This window comes from Ambystoma mexicanum, unplaced genomic scaffold, assembly GCF_040938575.1.
Source record: "Ambystoma mexicanum isolate Mex_15411 unplaced genomic scaffold, UKY_AmexF1_1 Mex_scaf52, whole genome shotgun sequence".
Taxonomy (NCBI): domain Eukaryota; kingdom Metazoa; phylum Chordata; class Amphibia; order Caudata; family Ambystomatidae; genus Ambystoma; species Ambystoma mexicanum.
The window spans coordinates 1,165,115-1,178,991 of NW_027182469.1; the positions used below are offsets into that span (position 1 = coordinate 1,165,115).

The 13,877-nt window shown below is 51.2% G+C and overlaps 26 non-coding genes across 26 annotated transcripts; all 26 read left to right on the forward strand.

The window, feature by feature from the left end:
* Positions 1-533: 533 nt before the first annotated feature.
* On the forward strand, positions 534-604 carry TRNAG-GCC (transfer RNA glycine (anticodon GCC)). The gene has a single exon. It is a non-coding gene; the product is annotated as a tRNA-Gly (tRNA).
* A 350-nt stretch (positions 605-954) lies between these two features.
* Positions 955-1,025, forward strand: TRNAG-CCC (transfer RNA glycine (anticodon CCC)). Its single transcript has one exon. It is a non-coding gene; the product is annotated as a tRNA-Gly (tRNA).
* A 565-nt stretch (positions 1,026-1,590) lies between these two features.
* Positions 1,591-1,661, forward strand: TRNAG-GCC (transfer RNA glycine (anticodon GCC)). Its single transcript has one exon. It is a non-coding gene; the product is annotated as a tRNA-Gly (tRNA).
* A 350-nt stretch (positions 1,662-2,011) lies between these two features.
* TRNAG-CCC (transfer RNA glycine (anticodon CCC)) lies at positions 2,012-2,082 on the forward strand. The gene has a single exon. It is a non-coding gene; the product is annotated as a tRNA-Gly (tRNA).
* A 565-nt stretch (positions 2,083-2,647) lies between these two features.
* On the forward strand, positions 2,648-2,718 carry TRNAG-GCC (transfer RNA glycine (anticodon GCC)). The gene has a single exon. It is a non-coding gene; the product is annotated as a tRNA-Gly (tRNA).
* Positions 2,719-3,068: 350 nt separating this feature from the next.
* Positions 3,069-3,139, forward strand: TRNAG-CCC (transfer RNA glycine (anticodon CCC)). The gene has a single exon. It is a non-coding gene; the product is annotated as a tRNA-Gly (tRNA).
* A 565-nt stretch (positions 3,140-3,704) lies between these two features.
* TRNAG-GCC (transfer RNA glycine (anticodon GCC)) lies at positions 3,705-3,775 on the forward strand. Its single transcript has one exon. It is a non-coding gene; the product is annotated as a tRNA-Gly (tRNA).
* Positions 3,776-4,125: 350 nt separating this feature from the next.
* Positions 4,126-4,196, forward strand: TRNAG-CCC (transfer RNA glycine (anticodon CCC)). The gene has a single exon. It is a non-coding gene; the product is annotated as a tRNA-Gly (tRNA).
* Positions 4,197-4,748: 552 nt separating this feature from the next.
* Positions 4,749-4,819, forward strand: TRNAG-GCC (transfer RNA glycine (anticodon GCC)). Its single transcript has one exon. It is a non-coding gene; the product is annotated as a tRNA-Gly (tRNA).
* Positions 4,820-5,169: 350 nt separating this feature from the next.
* TRNAG-CCC (transfer RNA glycine (anticodon CCC)) lies at positions 5,170-5,240 on the forward strand. The gene has a single exon. It is a non-coding gene; the product is annotated as a tRNA-Gly (tRNA).
* A 565-nt stretch (positions 5,241-5,805) lies between these two features.
* On the forward strand, positions 5,806-5,876 carry TRNAG-GCC (transfer RNA glycine (anticodon GCC)). The gene has a single exon. It is a non-coding gene; the product is annotated as a tRNA-Gly (tRNA).
* Positions 5,877-6,226: 350 nt separating this feature from the next.
* On the forward strand, positions 6,227-6,297 carry TRNAG-CCC (transfer RNA glycine (anticodon CCC)). Its single transcript has one exon. It is a non-coding gene; the product is annotated as a tRNA-Gly (tRNA).
* Positions 6,298-6,862: 565 nt separating this feature from the next.
* On the forward strand, positions 6,863-6,933 carry TRNAG-GCC (transfer RNA glycine (anticodon GCC)). The gene has a single exon. It is a non-coding gene; the product is annotated as a tRNA-Gly (tRNA).
* A 350-nt stretch (positions 6,934-7,283) lies between these two features.
* Positions 7,284-7,354, forward strand: TRNAG-CCC (transfer RNA glycine (anticodon CCC)). Its single transcript has one exon. It is a non-coding gene; the product is annotated as a tRNA-Gly (tRNA).
* A 552-nt stretch (positions 7,355-7,906) lies between these two features.
* Positions 7,907-7,977, forward strand: TRNAG-GCC (transfer RNA glycine (anticodon GCC)). Its single transcript has one exon. It is a non-coding gene; the product is annotated as a tRNA-Gly (tRNA).
* Positions 7,978-8,327: 350 nt separating this feature from the next.
* TRNAG-CCC (transfer RNA glycine (anticodon CCC)) lies at positions 8,328-8,398 on the forward strand. The gene has a single exon. It is a non-coding gene; the product is annotated as a tRNA-Gly (tRNA).
* A 565-nt stretch (positions 8,399-8,963) lies between these two features.
* On the forward strand, positions 8,964-9,034 carry TRNAG-GCC (transfer RNA glycine (anticodon GCC)). The gene has a single exon. It is a non-coding gene; the product is annotated as a tRNA-Gly (tRNA).
* A 350-nt stretch (positions 9,035-9,384) lies between these two features.
* On the forward strand, positions 9,385-9,455 carry TRNAG-CCC (transfer RNA glycine (anticodon CCC)). The gene has a single exon. It is a non-coding gene; the product is annotated as a tRNA-Gly (tRNA).
* Positions 9,456-10,020: 565 nt separating this feature from the next.
* On the forward strand, positions 10,021-10,091 carry TRNAG-GCC (transfer RNA glycine (anticodon GCC)). The gene has a single exon. It is a non-coding gene; the product is annotated as a tRNA-Gly (tRNA).
* A 350-nt stretch (positions 10,092-10,441) lies between these two features.
* Positions 10,442-10,512, forward strand: TRNAG-CCC (transfer RNA glycine (anticodon CCC)). Its single transcript has one exon. It is a non-coding gene; the product is annotated as a tRNA-Gly (tRNA).
* Positions 10,513-11,064: 552 nt separating this feature from the next.
* On the forward strand, positions 11,065-11,135 carry TRNAG-GCC (transfer RNA glycine (anticodon GCC)). The gene has a single exon. It is a non-coding gene; the product is annotated as a tRNA-Gly (tRNA).
* Positions 11,136-11,485: 350 nt separating this feature from the next.
* TRNAG-CCC (transfer RNA glycine (anticodon CCC)) lies at positions 11,486-11,556 on the forward strand. The gene has a single exon. It is a non-coding gene; the product is annotated as a tRNA-Gly (tRNA).
* Positions 11,557-12,121: 565 nt separating this feature from the next.
* Positions 12,122-12,192, forward strand: TRNAG-GCC (transfer RNA glycine (anticodon GCC)). The gene has a single exon. It is a non-coding gene; the product is annotated as a tRNA-Gly (tRNA).
* A 350-nt stretch (positions 12,193-12,542) lies between these two features.
* On the forward strand, positions 12,543-12,613 carry TRNAG-CCC (transfer RNA glycine (anticodon CCC)). The gene has a single exon. It is a non-coding gene; the product is annotated as a tRNA-Gly (tRNA).
* Positions 12,614-13,178: 565 nt separating this feature from the next.
* On the forward strand, positions 13,179-13,249 carry TRNAG-GCC (transfer RNA glycine (anticodon GCC)). Its single transcript has one exon. It is a non-coding gene; the product is annotated as a tRNA-Gly (tRNA).
* Positions 13,250-13,599: 350 nt separating this feature from the next.
* TRNAG-CCC (transfer RNA glycine (anticodon CCC)) lies at positions 13,600-13,670 on the forward strand. Its single transcript has one exon. It is a non-coding gene; the product is annotated as a tRNA-Gly (tRNA).
* Positions 13,671-13,877: the final 207 nt, after the last annotated feature.

The window sequence follows — 13,877 nt, forward strand, 5'->3', positions numbered from 1 at the left end:
TCTCTTGATATTTTAAAAGGCATGGGAAAAGAAAAATGGAAACGGTAGATAAGATGATTGCATTGCTTGTCTGTTTTCTGCGCAAAGAAAGCACTCTGCTGCCCTCTTTTAGCAGAAGATGGAACGGCAGTTTCAACTTAAGGCGGGAAACCTATTATGCAAATAATTCCCAGAAGACCCCAGAAGCCCAGATTGAAAGGGTGTCAGCCTCGTGTGGCTGCAAAGATATCCCCTGAGTCCTGCGGTAGAAGTCTGGCTTTCCTGAGGCACGGTGCTCAGGGAACTGCACTCAGAGTAGCGACCCATACAAAGGCCACCCTCATCTACCAGTGTGCTTGCCTCTGTCCACTTTTCCTGTCTATAGAACCTGGCCGTTCGTGGCCAAGTGAGTGAGAAGGACTGCCAGGGCAGCGCAGCTCCCATTCACCCACCGGAGCTGGCGCCATCCTCATGTCACTGCAGTGCTCTGTTAAATCAGCTGCTCTGGGCTGCAATGGTCCAGAGCACTGTAGCACCAGTGTGCAGCATGTAAGGCATTGGTGGTTCAGTGGTAGAATTCTCGCCTGCCACGCGGGAGGCCCGGGTTCGATTCCCGGCCAATGCATGAGCGTTTTGCACATGTACCTTTCGTTGACTTTGAAGCATCGTGAAAAGGAAGAGACCGAACAAAAAAACAAGCCTTGATTGCCTTGCTTGCCTTATTTCTGCTACTAGCGATCACTCTGCTGATCCCTTTTAGTAGAAGGGGCCGCTGCGCCTTGACTGGAAGCAGGGCAATCTCAGATTATGCAAACAGCTCATAGAGGCCCAGCCCGAGTAGGTGCCAGTCTCACACGTCTGCAAAGGCCTTCAATGAGGCTTTCAGCAGAAGTCAAGAGTTTACGAGTGACCATTCGCATGGAACTGGCAGGTGTGTTAAATCAAGTGCTCTACCGCAGTAATGCTGCTTGTCAGGCATTGGTAGTTCAGTGGTAGAATTCTCGCTTCCCAAGCGGGAGGCCCGGGTTCGATTCCCGGCCAATGCATGGCACTTTTGTAGACGTGTCTCTTGATATTTTAAAAGGCATGGGAAAAGAAAAATGGAAACGGTAGATAAGATGATTGCATTGCTTGTCTGTTTTCTGCGCAAAGAAAGCACTCTGCTGCCCTCTTTTAGCAGAAGATGGAACGGCAGTTTCAACTTAAGGCGGGAAACCTTCTATTATGCAAATAATTCCCAGAAGACCCCAGAAGCCCAGATTGAAAGGGTGTCAGCCTCGTGTGGCTGCAAAGATATCCCCTGAGTCCTGCGGTAGAAGTCTGGCTTTCCTGAGGCACGGTGCTCAGGGAACTGCACTCAGAGTAGCGACCCATACAAAGGCCTCCCTCATCTACCAGTGTGCTTGCCTCTGTCCACTTTTCCTGTCTATAGAACCTGGCCGTTCGTGGCCGTTCGTGGCCAAGTGAGTGAGAAGGACTGCCAGGGCAGCGCAGCTCCCATTCACCCACCGGAGCTGGCGCCATCCTCATGTCACTGCAGTGCTCTGTTAAATCAGCTGCTCTGGGCTGCAATGGTCCAGAGCACTGTAGCGCCAGTGTGCAGCATGTAAGGCATTGGTGGTTCAGTGGTAGAATTCTCGCCTGCCACGCGGGAGGCCCGGGTTCGATTCCCGGCCAATGCATGAGTGTTTTGCACATGTACCTTTCGTTGACTTTGAAGCATCGTGAAAAGGAAGAGACCGAACAAAAAAACAAGCCTTGATTGCCTTGCTTGCCTTATTTCTGCTACTAGCGATCACTCTGCTGATCCCTTTTAGTAGAAGGGGCCGCTGCGCCTTGACTGGAAGCAGGGCAATCTCAGATTATGCAAAACGCTCATAGAGGCCCAGCCCGAGTAGGTGCCAGTCTCACACGTCTGCAAAGGCCTTCAATGAGGCTTTCAGCAGAAGTCAAGAGTTTACGAGTGACCATTCGCATGGAACTGGCAGGTGTGTTAAATCAAGCGCTCTACCGCAGTAATGCTGCTTGTCAAGCATTGGTAGTTCAGTGGTAGAATTCTCGCTTCCCAAGCGGGAGGCCCGGGTTCGATTCCCGGCCAATGCATGGCACTTTTGTAGACGTGTCTCTTGATATTTTAAAAGGCATGGGAAAAGAAAAATGGAAACGGTAGATAAGATGATTGCATTGCTTGTCTGTTTTCTGCGCAAAGAAAGCAATCTGCTGCCCTCTTTTAGCAGAAGATGGAACTGCAGTTTCAACTTAAGGCGGGAAATCTTCTATTATGCAAATAATTCCCAGAAGACCCCAGAAGCCCAGATTGAAAGGGTGTCAGCCTCGTGTGGCTGCAAAGATATCCCCTGAGTCCTGCGGTAGAAGTCTGGCTTTCCTGAGGCACGGTGCTCAGGGAACTGCACTCAGAGTAGCGACCCATACAAAGGCCACCCTCATCTACCAGTGTGCTTGCCTCTGTCCACTTTTCCTGTCTATAGAACCTGGCCGTTCGTGGCCGTTCGTGGCCAAGTGAGTGAGAAGGACTGCCAGGGCAGCGCAGCTCCCATTCACCCACCGGAGCTGGCGCCATCCTCATGTCACTGCAGTGCTCTGTTAAATCAGCTGCTCTGGGCTGCAATGGTCCAGAGCACTGTAGCGCCAGTGTGCAGCATGTAAGGCATTGGTGGTTCAGTGGTAGAATTCTCGCCTGCCACGCGGGAGGCCCGGGTTCGATTCCCGGCCAATGCATGAGCGTTTTGCACATGTACCTTTCGTTGACTTTGAAGCATCGTGAAAAGGAAGAGACCGAACAAAAAAACAAGCCTTGATTGCCTTGCTTGCCTTATTTCTGCTACTAGCGATCACTCTGCTGATCCCTTTTAGTAGAAGGGGCCGCTGCGCCTTGACTGGAAGCAGGGCAATCTCAGATTATGCAAACAGCTCATAGAGGCCCAGCCCGAGTAGGTGCCAGTCTCACACGTCTGCAAAGGCCTTCAATGAGGCTTTCAGCAGAAGTCAAGAGTTTACGAGTGACCATTCGCATGGAACTGGCAGGTGTGTTAAATCAAGTGCTCTACCGCAGTAATGCTGCTTGTCAGGCATTGGTAGTTCAGTGGTAGAATTCTCGCTTCCCAAGCGGGAGGCCCGGGTTCGATTCCCGGCCAATGCATGGCACTTTTGTAGACGTGTCTCTTGATATTTTAAAAGGCATGGGAAAAGAAAAATGGAAACGGTAGATAAGATGATTGCATTGCTTGTCTGTTTTCTGCGCAAAGAAAGCACTCTGCTGCCCTCTTTTAGCAGAAGATGGAACGGCAGTTTCAACTTAAGGCGGGAAACCTTCTATTATGCAAATAATTCCCAGAAGACCCCAGAAGCCCAGATTGAAAGGGTGTCAGCCTCGTGTGGCTGCAAAGATATCCCCTGAGTCCTGCGGTAGAAGTCTGGCTTTCCTGAGGCACGGTGCTCAGGGAACTGCACTCAGAGTAGCGACCCATACAAAGGCCACCCTCATCTACCAGTGTGCTTGCCTCTGTCCACTTTTCCTGTCTATAGAACCTGGCCGTTCGTGGCCGTTCGTGGCCAAGTGAGTGAGAAGGACTGCCAGGGCAGCGCAGCTCCCATTCACCCACCGGAGCTGGCGCCATCCTCATGTCACTGCAGTGCTCTGTTAAATCAGCTGCTCTGGGCTGCAATGGTCCAGAGCACTGTAGCGCCAGTGTGCAGCATGTAAGGCATTGGTGGTTCAGTGGTAGAATTCTCGCCTGCCACGCGGGAGGCCCGGGTTCGATTCCCGGCCAATGCATGAGCGTTTTGCACATGTACCTTTCGTTGACTTTGAAGCATCGTGAAAAGGAAGAGACCGAACAAAAAAACAAGCCTTGATTGCCTTGCTTGCCTTATTTCTGCTACTAGCGATCACTCTGCTGATCCCTTTTAGTAGAAGGGGCCGCTGCGCCTTGACTGGAAGCAGGGCAATCTCAGATTATGCAAAACACTCATAGAGGCCCAGCCCGAGTAGGTGCCAGTCTCACACGTCTGCAAAGGCCTTCAATGAGGCTTTCAGCAGAAGTCAAGAGTTTACGAGTGACCATTCGCATGGAACTGGCAGGTGTGTTAAATCAAGCGCTCTACCGCAGTAATGCTGCTTGTCAAGCATTGGTAGTTCAGTGGTAGAATTCTCGCTTCCCAAGCGGGAGGCCCGGGTTCGATTCCCGGCCAATGCATGGCACTTTTGTAGACGTGTCTCTTGATATTTTAAAAGGCATGGGAAAAGAAAAATGGAAACGGTAGATAAGATGATTGCATTGCTTGTCTGTTTTCTGCGCAAAGAAAGCACTCTGCTGCCCTCTTTTAGCAGAAGATGGAACGGCAGTTTCAACTTAAGGCGGGAAACCTATTATGCAAATAATTCCCAGAAGACCCCAGAAGCCCAGATTGAAAGGGTGTCAGCCTCGTGTGGCTGCAAAGATATCCCCTGAGTCCTGCGGTAGAAGTCTGGCTTTCCTGAGGCACGGTGCTCAGGGAACTGCACTCAGAGTAGCGACCCATACAAAGGCCACCCTCATCTACCAGTGTGCTTGCCTCTGTCCACTTTTCCTGTCTATAGAACCTGGCCGTTCGTGGCCAAGTGAGTGAGAAGGACTGCCAGGGCAGCGCAGCTCCCATTCACCCACCGGAGCTGGCGCCATCCTCATGTCACTGCAGTGCTCTGTTAAATCAGCTGCTCTGGGCTGCAATGGTCCAGAGCACTGTAGCACCAGTGTGCAGCATGTAAGGCATTGGTGGTTCAGTGGTAGAATTCTCGCCTGCCACGCGGGAGGCCCGGGTTCGATTCCCGGCCAATGCATGAGCGTTTTGCACATGTACCTTTCGTTGACTTTGAAGCATCGTGAAAAGGAAGAGACCGAACAAAAAAACAAGCCTTGATTGCCTTGCTTGCCTTATTTCTGCTACTAGCGATCACTCTGCTGATCCCTTTTAGTAGAAGGGGCCGCTGCGCCTTGACTGGAAGCAGGGCAATCTCAGATTATGCAAACAGCTCATAGAGGCCCAGCCCGAGTAGGTGCCAGTCTCACACGTCTGCAAAGGCCTTCAATGAGGCTTTCAGCAGAAGTCAAGAGTTTACGAGTGACCATTCGCATGGAACTGGCAGGTGTGTTAAATCAAGTGCTCTACCGCAGTAATGCTGCTTGTCAGGCATTGGTAGTTCAGTGGTAGAATTCTCGCTTCCCAAGCGGGAGGCCCGGGTTCGATTCCCGGCCAATGCATGGCACTTTTGTAGACGTGTCTCTTGATATTTTAAAAGGCATGGGAAAAGAAAAATGGAAACGGTAGATAAGATGATTGCATTGCTTGTCTGTTTTCTGCGCAAAGAAAGCACTCTGCTGCCCTCTTTTAGCAGAAGATGGAACGGCAGTTTCAACTTAAGGCGGGAAACCTTCTATTATGCAAATAATTCCCAGAAGACCCCAGAAGCCCAGATTGAAAGGGTGTCAGCCTCGTGTGGCTGCAAAGATATCCCCTGAGTCCTGCGGTAGAAGTCTGGCTTTCCTGAGGCACGGTGCTCAGGGAACTGCACTCAGAGTAGCGACCCATACAAAGGCCTCCCTCATCTACCAGTGTGCTTGCCTCTGTCCACTTTTCCTGTCTATAGAACCTGGCCGTTCGTGGCCGTTCGTGGCCAAGTGAGTGAGAAGGACTGCCAGGGCAGCGCAGCTCCCATTCACCCACCGGAGCTGGCGCCATCCTCATGTCACTGCAGTGCTCTGTTAAATCAGCTGCTCTGGGCTGCAATGGTCCAGAGCACTGTAGCGCCAGTGTGCAGCATGTAAGGCATTGGTGGTTCAGTGGTAGAATTCTCGCCTGCCACGCGGGAGGCCCGGGTTCGATTCCCGGCCAATGCATGAGCGTTTTGCACATGTACCTTTCGTTGACTTTGAAGCATCGTGAAAAGGAAGAGACCGAACAAAAAAACAAGCCTTGATTGCCTTGCTTGCCTTATTTCTGCTACTAGCGATCACTCTGCTGATCCCTTTTAGTAGAAGGGGCCGCTGCGCCTTGACTGGAAGCAGGGCAATCTCAGATTATGCAAACAGCTCATAGAGGCCCAGCCCGAGTAGGTGCCAGTCTCACACGTCTGCAAAGGCCTTCAATGAGGCTTTCAGCAGAAGTCAAGAGTTTACGAGTGACCATTCGCATGGAACTGGCAGGTGTGTTAAATCAAGTGCTCTACCGCAGTAATGCTGCTTGTCAGGCATTGGTAGTTCAGTGGTAGAATTCTCGCTTCCCAAGCGGGAGGCCCGGGTTCGATTCCCGGCCAATGCATGGCACTTTTGTAGACGTGTCTCTTGATATTTTAAAAGGCATGGGAAAAGAAAAATGGAAACGGTAGATAAGATGATTGCATTGCTTGTCTGTTTTCTGCGCAAAGAAAGCACTCTGCTGCCCTCTTTTAGCAGAAGATGGAACGGCAGTTTCAACTTAAGGCGGGAAACCTTCTATTATGCAAATAATTCCCAGAAGACCCCAGAAGCCCAGATTGAAAGGGTGTCAGCCTCGTGTGGCTGCAAAGATATCCCCTGAGTCCTGCGGTAGAAGTCTGGCTTTCCTGAGGCACGGTGCTCAGGGAACTGCACTCAGAGTAGCGACCCATACAAAGGCCACCCTCATCTACCAGTGTGCTTGCCTCTGTCCACTTTTCCTGTCTATAGAACCTGGCCGTTCGTGGCCGTTCGTGGCCAAGTGAGTGAGAAGGACTGCCAGGGCAGCGCAGCTCCCATTCACCCACCGGAGCTGGCGCCATCCTCATGTCACTGCAGTGCTCTGTTAAATCAGCTGCTCTGGGCTGCAATGGTCCAGAGCACTGTAGCGCCAGTGTGCAGCATGTAAGGCATTGGTGGTTCAGTGGTAGAATTCTCGCCTGCCACGCGGGAGGCCCGGGTTCGATTCCCGGCCAATGCATGAGCGTTTTGCACATGTACCTTTCGTTGACTTTGAAGCATCGTGAAAAGGAAGAGACCGAACAAAAAAACAAGCCTTGATTGCCTTGCTTGCCTTATTTCTGCTACTAGCGATCACTCTGCTGATCCCTTTTAGTAGAAGGGGCCGCTGCGCCTTGACTGGAAGCAGGGCAATCTCAGATTATGCAAAACACTCATAGAGGCCCAGCCCGAGTAGGTGCCAGTCTCACACGTCTGCAAAGGCCTTCAATGAGGCTTTCAGCAGAAGTCAAGAGTTTACGAGTGACCATTCGCATGGAACTGGCAGGTGTGTTAAATCAAGCGCTCTACCGCAGTAATGCTGCTTGTCAAGCATTGGTAGTTCAGTGGTAGAATTCTCGCTTCCCAAGCGGGAGGCCCGGGTTCGATTCCCGGCCAATGCATGGCACTTTTGTAGACGTGTCTCTTGATATTTTAAAAGGCATGGGAAAAGAAAAATGGAAACGGTAGATAAGATGATTGCATTGCTTGTCTGTTTTCTGCGCAAAGAAAGCACTCTGCTGCCCTCTTTTAGCAGAAGATGGAACGGCAGTTTCAACTTAAGGCGGGAAACCTATTATGCAAATAATTCCCAGAAGACCCCAGAAGCCCAGATTGAAAGGGTGTCAGCCTCGTGTGGCTGCAAAGATATCCCCTGAGTCCTGCGGTAGAAGTCTGGCTTTCCTGAGGCACGGTGCTCAGGGAACTGCACTCAGAGTAGCGACCCATACAAAGGCCACCCTCATCTACCAGTGTGCTTGCCTCTGTCCACTTTTCCTGTCTATAGAACCTGGCCGTTCGTGGCCAAGTGAGTGAGAAGGACTGCCAGGGCAGCGCAGCTCCCATTCACCCACCGGAGCTGGCGCCATCCTCATGTCACTGCAGTGCTCTGTTAAATCAGCTGCTCTGGGCTGCAATGGTCCAGAGCACTGTAGCACCAGTGTGCAGCATGTAAGGCATTGGTGGTTCAGTGGTAGAATTCTCGCCTGCCACGCGGGAGGCCCGGGTTCGATTCCCGGCCAATGCATGAGCGTTTTGCACATGTACCTTTCGTTGACTTTGAAGCATCGTGAAAAGGAAGAGACCGAACAAAAAAACAAGCCTTGATTGCCTTGCTTGCCTTATTTCTGCTACTAGCGATCACTCTGCTGATCCCTTTTAGTAGAAGGGGCCGCTGCGCCTTGACTGGAAGCAGGGCAATCTCAGATTATGCAAACAGCTCATAGAGGCCCAGCCCGAGTAGGTGCCAGTCTCACACGTCTGCAAAGGCCTTCAATGAGGCTTTCAGCAGAAGTCAAGAGTTTACGAGTGACCATTCGCATGGAACTGGCAGGTGTGTTAAATCAAGTGCTCTACCGCAGTAATGCTGCTTGTCAGGCATTGGTAGTTCAGTGGTAGAATTCTCGCTTCCCAAGCGGGAGGCCCGGGTTCGATTCCCGGCCAATGCATGGCACTTTTGTAGACGTGTCTCTTGATATTTTAAAAGGCATGGGAAAAGAAAAATGGAAACGGTAGATAAGATGATTGCATTGCTTGTCTGTTTTCTGCGCAAAGAAAGCACTCTGCTGCCCTCTTTTAGCAGAAGATGGAACGGCAGTTTCAACTTAAGGCGGGAAACCTTCTATTATGCAAATAATTCCCAGAAGACCCCAGAAGCCCAGATTGAAAGGGTGTCAGCCTCGTGTGGCTGCAAAGATATCCCCTGAGTCCTGCGGTAGAAGTCTGGCTTTCCTGAGGCACGGTGCTCAGGGAACTGCACTCAGAGTAGCGACCCATACAAAGGCCTCCCTCATCTACCAGTGTGCTTGCCTCTGTCCACTTTTCCTGTCTATAGAACCTGGCCGTTCGTGGCCGTTCGTGGCCAAGTGAGTGAGAAGGACTGCCAGGGCAGCGCAGCTCCCATTCACCCACCGGAGCTGGCGCCATCCTCATGTCACTGCAGTGCTCTGTTAAATCAGCTGCTCTGGGCTGCAATGGTCCAGAGCACTGTAGCGCCAGTGTGCAGCATGTAAGGCATTGGTGGTTCAGTGGTAGAATTCTCGCCTGCCACGCGGGAGGCCCGGGTTCGATTCCCGGCCAATGCATGAGTGTTTTGCACATGTACCTTTCGTTGACTTTGAAGCATCGTGAAAAGGAAGAGACCGAACAAAAAAACAAGCCTTGATTGCCTTGCTTGCCTTATTTCTGCTACTAGCGATCACTCTGCTGATCCCTTTTAGTAGAAGGGGCCGCTGCGCCTTGACTGGAAGCAGGGCAATCTCAGATTATGCAAAACGCTCATAGAGGCCCAGCCCGAGTAGGTGCCAGTCTCACACGTCTGCAAAGGCCTTCAATGAGGCTTTCAGCAGAAGTCAAGAGTTTACGAGTGACCATTCGCATGGAACTGGCAGGTGTGTTAAATCAAGCGCTCTACCGCAGTAATGCTGCTTGTCAAGCATTGGTAGTTCAGTGGTAGAATTCTCGCTTCCCAAGCGGGAGGCCCGGGTTCGATTCCCGGCCAATGCATGGCACTTTTGTAGACGTGTCTCTTGATATTTTAAAAGGCATGGGAAAAGAAAAATGGAAACGGTAGATAAGATGATTGCATTGCTTGTCTGTTTTCTGCGCAAAGAAAGCAATCTGCTGCCCTCTTTTAGCAGAAGATGGAACTGCAGTTTCAACTTAAGGCGGGAAACCTTCTATTATGCAAATAATTCCCAGAAGACCCCAGAAGCCCAGATTGAAAGGGTGTCAGCCTCGTGTGGCTGCAAAGATATCCCCTGAGTCCTGCGGTAGAAGTCTGGCTTTCCTGAGGCACGGTGCTCAGGGAACTGCACTCAGAGTAGCGACCCATACAAAGGCCACCCTCATCTACCAGTGTGCTTGCCTCTGTCCACTTTTCCTGTCTATAGAACCTGGCCGTTCGTGGCCGTTCGTGGCCAAGTGAGTGAGAAGGACTGCCAGGGCAGCGCAGCTCCCATTCACCCACCGGAGCTGGCGCCATCCTCATGTCACTGCAGTGCTCTGTTAAATCAGCTGCTCTGGGCTGCAATGGTCCAGAGCACTGTAGCGCCAGTGTACAGCATGTAAGGCATTGGTGGTTCAGTGGTAGAATTCTCGCCTGCCACGCGGGAGGCCCGGGTTCGATTCCCGGCCAATGCATGAGCGTTTTGCACATGTACCTTTCGTTGACTTTGAAGCATCGTGAAAAGGAAGAGACCGAACAAAAAAACAAGCCTTGATTGCCTTGCTTGCCTTATTTCTGCTACTAGCGATCACTCTGCTGATCCCTTTTAGTAGAAGGGGCCGCTGCGCCTTGACTGGAAGCAGGGCAATCTCAGATTATGCAAAACACTCATAGAGGCCCAGCCCGAGTAGGTGCCAGTCTCACACGTCTGCAAAGGCCTTCAATGAGGCTTTCAGCAGAAGTCAAGAGTTTACGAGTGACCATTCGCATGGAACTGGCAGGTGTGTTAAATCAAGCGCTCTACCGCAGTAATGCTGCTTGTCAAGCATTGGTAGTTCAGTGGTAGAATTCTCGCTTCCCAAGCGGGAGGCCCGGGTTCGATTCCCGGCCAATGCATGGCACTTTTGTAGACGTGTCTCTTGATATTTTAAAAGGCATGGGAAAAGAAAAATGGAAACGGTAGATAAGATGATTGCATTGCTTGTCTGTTTTCTGCGCAAAGAAAGCACTCTGCTGCCCTCTTTTAGCAGAAGATGGAACGGCAGTTTCAACTTAAGGCGGGAAACCTATTATGCAAATAATTCCCAGAAGACCCCAGAAGCCCAGATTGAAAGGGTGTCAGCCTCGTGTGGCTGCAAAGATATCCCCTGAGTCCTGCGGTAGAAGTCTGGCTTTCCTGAGGCACGGTGCTCAGGGAACTGCACTCAGAGTAGCGACCCATACAAAGGCCACCCTCATCTACCAGTGTGCTTGCCTCTGTCCACTTTTCCTGTCTATAGAACCTGGCCGTTCGTGGCCAAGTGAGTGAGAAGGACTGCCAGGGCAGCGCAGCTCCCATTCACCCACCGGAGCTGGCGCCATCCTCATGTCACTGCAGTGCTCTGTTAAATCAGCTGCTCTGGGCTGCAATGGTCCAGAGCACTGTAGCACCAGTGTGCAGCATGTAAGGCATTGGTGGTTCAGTGGTAGAATTCTCGCCTGCCACGCGGGAGGCCCGGGTTCGATTCCCGGCCAATGCATGAGCGTTTTGCACATGTACCTTTCGTTGACTTTGAAGCATCGTGAAAAGGAAGAGACCGAACAAAAAAACAAGCCTTGATTGCCTTGCTTGCCTTATTTCTGCTACTAGCGATCACTCTGCTGATCCCTTTTAGTAGAAGGGGCCGCTGCGCCTTGACTGGAAGCAGGGCAATCTCAGATTATGCAAACAGCTCATAGAGGCCCAGCCCGAGTAGGTGCCAGTCTCACACGTCTGCAAAGGCCTTCAATGAGGCTTTCAGCAGAAGTCAAGAGTTTACGAGTGACCATTCGCATGGAACTGGCAGGTGTGTTAAATCAAGTGCTCTACCGCAGTAATGCTGCTTGTCAGGCATTGGTAGTTCAGTGGTAGAATTCTCGCTTCCCAAGCGGGAGGCCCGGGTTCGATTCCCGGCCAATGCATGGCACTTTTGTAGACGTGTCTCTTGATATTTTAAAAGGCATGGGAAAAGAAAAATGGAAATGGTAGATAAGATGATTGCATTGCTTGTCTGTTTTCTGCGCAAAGAAAGCACTCTGCTGCCCTCTTTTAGCAGAAGATGGAACGGCAGTTTCAACTTAAGGCGGGAAACCTTCTATTATGCAAATAATTCCCAGAAGACCCCAGAAGCCCAGATTGAAAGGGTGTCAGCCTCGTGTGGCTGCAAAGATATCCCCTGAGTCCTGCGGTAGAAGTCTGGCTTTCCTGAGGCACGGTGCTCAGGGAACTGCACTCAGAGTAGCGACCCATACAAAGGCCTCCCTCATCTACCAGTGTGCTTGCCTCTGTCCACTTTTCCTGTCTATAGAACCTGGCCGTTCGTGGCCGTTCGTGGCCAAGTGAGTGAGAAGGACTGCCAGGGCAGCGCAGCTCCCATTCACCCACCGGAGCTGGCGCCATCCTCATGTCACTGCAGTGCTCTGTTAAATCAGCTGCTCTGGGCTGCAATGGTCCAGAGCACTGTAGCGCCAGTGTGCAGCATGTAAGGCATTGGTGGTTCAGTGGTAGAATTCTCGCCTGCCACGCGGGAGGCCCGGGTTCGATTCCCGGCCAATGCATGAGTGTTTTGCACATGTACCTTTCGTTGACTTTGAAGCATCGTGAAAAGGAAGAGACCGAACAAAAAAACAAGCCTTGATTGCCTTGCTTGCCTTATTTCTGCTACTAGCGATCACTCTGCTGATCCCTTTTAGTAGAAGGGGCCGCTGCGCCTTGACTGGAAGCAGGGCAATCTCAGATTATGCAAAACGCTCATAGAGGCCCAGCCCGAGTAGGTGCCAGTCTCACACGTCTGCAAAGGCCTTCAATGAGGCTTTCAGCAGAAGTCAAGAGTTTACGAGTGACCATTCGCATGGAACTGGCAGGTGTGTTAAATCAAGCGCTCTACCGCAGTAATGCTGCTTGTCAAGCATTGGTAGTTCAGTGGTAGAATTCTCGCTTCCCAAGCGGGAGGCCCGGGTTCGATTCCCGGCCAATGCATGGCACTTTTGTAGACGTGTCTCTTGATATTTTAAAAGGCATGGGAAAAGAAAAATGGAAACGGTAGATAAGATGATTGCATTGCTTGTCTGTTTTCTGCGCAAAGAAAGCAATCTGCTGCCCTCTTTTAGCAGAAGATGGAACTGCAGTTTCAACTTAAGGCGGGAAATCTTCTATTATGCAAATAATTCCCAGAAGACCCCAGAAGCCCAGATTGAAAGGGTGTCAGCCTCGTGTGGCTGCAAAGATATCCCCTGAGTCCTGCGGTAGAAGTCTGGCTTTCCTGAGGCACGGTGCTCAGGGAACTGCACTCAGAGTAGCGACCCATACAAAGGCCACCCTCATCTACCAGTGTGCTTGCCTCTGTCCACTTTTCCTGTCTATAGAACCTGGCCGTTCGTGGCCGTTCGTGGCCAAGTGAGTGAGAAGGACTGCCAGGGCAGCGCAGCTCCCATTCACCCACCGGAGCTGGCGCCATCCTCATGTCACTGCAGTGCTCTGTTAAATCAGCTGCTCTGGGCTGCAATGGTCCAGAGCACTGTAGCGCCAGTGTGCAGCATGTAAGGCATTGGTGGTTCAGTGGTAGAATTCTCGCCTGCCACGCGGGAGGCCCGGGTTCGATTCCCGGCCAATGCATGAGCGTTTTGCACATGTACCTTTCGTTGACTTTGAAGCATCGTGAAAAGGAAGAGACCGAACAAAAAAACAAGCCTTGATTGCCTTGCTTGCCTTATTTCTGCTACTAGCGATCACTCTGCTGATCCCTTTTAGTAGAAGGGGCCGCTGCGCCTTGACTGGAAGCAGGGCAATCTCAGATTATGCAAACAGCTCATAGAGGCCCAGCCCGAGTAGGTGCCAGTCTCACACGTCTGCAAAGGCCTTCAATGAGGCTTTCAGCAGAAGTCAAGAGTTTACGAGTGACCATTCGCATGGAACTGGCAGGTGTGTTAAATCAAGTGCTCTACCGCAGTAATGCTGCTTGTCAGGCATTGGTAGTTCAGTGGTAGAATTCTCGCTTCCCAAGCGGGAGGCCCGGGTTCGATTCCCGGCCAATGCATGGCACTTTTGTAGACGTGTCTCTTGATATTTTAAAAGGCATGGGAAAAGAAAAATGGAAACGGTAGATAAGATGATTGCATTGCTTGTCTGTTTTCTGCGCAAAGAAAGCACTCTGCTGCCCTCTTTTAGCAGAAGATGGAACGGCAGTTTCAACTTAAGGCGGGAAACCTTCTATTATGCAAATAATTCCCAGAAGACCCCAGAA